Genomic DNA, 3,491 nt, shown 5'->3' with positions numbered 1-3,491 from the left:
AGAGAGGGAGAGCGACTGTGTGCTGAAGACCTGGGGGGCATGGGGGAAGGATTGCATGGAGGGGATTGTAACCATGGCAATGAGACGATATATGATAGAATGAATGTAAAACCAATGTTCTTCCATGTAAACTATCACATAATTCACAATAAAACATTAAAAAAAAAAAAGAAAAGATACTCAAATTCGCTCTCCAGCGTAGAGATGCTAAAGCAAATGGAAGAAATGAGGAGGTACAAGAGCTGAACAGAAAACTTAAAAGGTCAACTTGAGAAGATAAAGTCAAATATTATAACAAAATGTGCAAAGATCTGGAGTTAGAAAACCAAAAGGGAAGAAAACGCTTAGCAATTCTGAAGCTGAGGGAACTGAAGAAAAAATTCAAGCCTCGACTTGCAGCATTGAAGAATTCTGTGAACAAAATATTGAATGATGCAGAAAGCATAAAAAGAAAATAGAAGGAATACACAGAGTCACTGTACCAAAAAGAAGTGGTTGATGTTCAACCATTTCAAGAGGTAGCATATGATCAAGAGCCGGTGATGGCTGTAAGCATACATTAACAGAGAACTTCCAGAAGTTCAAACCAGATTCAGAAGAGGATGTGAATGTTGGATTGATGATAACCAGATGGATCTTGCCTGAAAGCAAAAAGATGTTTACCTATGCTTTATTGACTATACAAAGGCTTTTGATTGTGTGGATTATGACAAACTATGGACAACATTACAAAGAATGAGTATTCCAGAACACTTAATTGTGCTCATGAGGAACCTGTACATAGACCAAAAGGCAGTTGTTCAAAACAGAACTAGGAAACAACAAATGGTTTACAATTAGGAAAGGTGTGCACCAGGGTTGTATTCTTTCACCACACTTGTTCAATCTATATGCTGAGCAAATAATCCTAGAAATAGTATTATATGAAAAAGAGCATGGCATCAAGATTGCAGGAAGACTCATTACCAATCTGTGATATGCAGATGACACAACCTTGCTTGCTGAAAGTGGAGACAACTTAAAATACTTACTGATGAAGATCAAAGATCACAGCCTTCAGTATGGTTGTATTTCAATGTAAAGAAAGTAAAATTCTTCACCACTGGACCAATAAGCAACACCCATATAAATGAACAAAAGATTGAAGTTGTCAAAGACTTCATTTTGCTCAGATCTACATTCATGGAAGCAGCAGTCAACAAACCAAATAATATATTGCATTAGGCAAATCTGATGCACAAGATCTCGTTAAAGTGTTGAAGAGCAAAAATGTCAGTTTGAGGACTAAGGTGCACCTGATGCAAGCCACTGTATTTTCAATGACTTCATATGCATGTGAAAGGGGGGCAGTGAACAAGGAAGACCGTAGAAGAATTGAGGCTTATGAGTTATGGTGTTGGAGAAGAATATTGGATGTACCATAGACTGCCAAAAGAACAAACAAATCTGTGTTGGAAGAAGTACAGCCAGAGTGCTTCTTGGAAGAGAGGATTGCCAGAATTTGTCTTTCATATTTCAGACATATTATCAAGAGACACTAGTCCTCAGAGAAGGATATCATGTTTGGTAAAGTGGACAGTCAGAGAAAAAGAGAAAGTCCCTCAGTGAGATGGATCGGCACAGTGGCAGCAGCAATGGGCTTACGTGTAGCAATCAATGATTGTGTGGTTGGCCCAGGACCGAGCAGTATTTCATTCTGCTATGAGTTGGTACTGACTTGTTGGCACTTAATAACAACACCAACAATGAATTTGTCAAATCCTATTGATAACGCTATAGGTACCACACCACACAACACACACACACATACACAAACAGTAACTATTATCTTACCCTGATTCTCAGATTTATACTCATCTGGAAAATATCACATCTTCCTATTTTCTGTAAAGACCTACCAATGTAGGATATTTGGCATTAGAAAATGTAATTTCTCACAACAAAACTGTTACTTAATACAAGTTGTTGTTGTTAAGTGTTGTCAAGTCGATTCCAACTCATAGCAACCCTGTACAGGGTTTCAAGGCTGTAAATCTTTATGGGAGCAGAAAGCCTCAGCTTTCTCCCATGGAACAACTGGTAGTTTCGAACTGCTGACTTTGCGGTTCGCAACCTGATTCGTAACCACTACACTACCAGAGCTCCTTATTCCATAGAAAGATTAAACTAACACTTTCTCAATACATAAGATTCTGTTACTAAATGAAAACTTAACGAAGGTTTGCTTTCAGCTGTTTGTAAAGCATATGAATAAAATTGCCTTTTAACCAAATTATTACTTAAAAATTGTACCCTTGAAATGTAAAACTCAGATATTATTTATAAGTTTCCTTTACTGAGCTATTCAGATAATTTCCACTAATTTTATACACATTCTCATGAAGGAGGTGTGATGAATACAATTGTAAAAAGATCAACTCAAATGAGGCAGAAAACAGTTATGTAATTTGTTTTTCTTACCTGTCCTTGAGAGTCAACATTGGTATGAACAATCCTTAAGCAGACAATAATCACACACCTTTTTATTCTTCTGCTCTGCTCTTCAATGCCCACATTTATGAAGAGGAACTCATGATCAAAGTGGTATCATCCATCAATCAAAAATCTGACCCAGAGCAAGAATTCTGTGATAGTAATCTGGTCAAAGTTTACAATAACTAAACTAGCTTCCTTTCTGTCATCAGTTTTAACTACAAGGACACAAACTACCCAAGGCTTTGTAGAAAAGAGTATTTATTCAACTTTAAAACTTCTAGTCACTGTTTCATCATTTTTCTAGGGTCAACCATTTGAAGCTCCATCCAATTTCCCTGTCACTTCTAAGTTATGCTGAGGGAGTCTTTACTGCTGAACGACAATTATATTAAATGGAAACAGTCTATACCACATGGTGATTTGATGCAAATAAAGAGACCGCTTTCCCTGATCTTGTGTGTCTGAGTATACTAATGACTTTGGGATGGAAAAGGTGTATTGAACGCGTATGCTTGCTGGCCCATGTGAATTCACATGTCAAGACCCATACTGACTAATGCCAGTTCTCAGGGAGAATTCTCCACTGCCAATCTCAAATTGCATATTGTTAATGCATGCCATTAAGATTAATCTTTGCTTTAGCTGTCAGGTTTTATTTAAAGATTCAAGTTTTCTTTGTTGCAGTTAACGCCAGTTATGAAAATTTCCCTGATTTTGAAGCCCTCATGCCACCTTAAACTGACTGGTCTTAATTTGAGGATTGAGCATGTAAGGTGGGGATTAAAATCCATCTGAATTCACAACTTCCATTAACACAGATGAAACCTGCTTATCTAGTAGATTTTCTTTTTTTTTTGAAGGAACTCTTAATAGTGTGGCCCTAAAATAGTATTGCACATAAAAGTCACTGTGTTCTTGTTACACAAGAGAAGACTTCATTTAGCTTCATTGAGTAAGAGAAGAATACATATATATGATTTTGTTGTTAAGTACCAGTTCTGACCCATAATGACCTT

The sequence above is a fragment of the Chrysochloris asiatica genome, unplaced genomic scaffold, assembly GCF_000296735.1.
Source record: "Chrysochloris asiatica unplaced genomic scaffold, ChrAsi1.0 scaffold00069, whole genome shotgun sequence".
In the NCBI taxonomy this organism is placed as follows: domain Eukaryota; kingdom Metazoa; phylum Chordata; class Mammalia; order Afrosoricida; family Chrysochloridae; genus Chrysochloris; species Chrysochloris asiatica.
The sequence above is the reverse complement of the archived record's forward strand: the minus strand, read 5'-3'. Positions refer to the sequence as shown.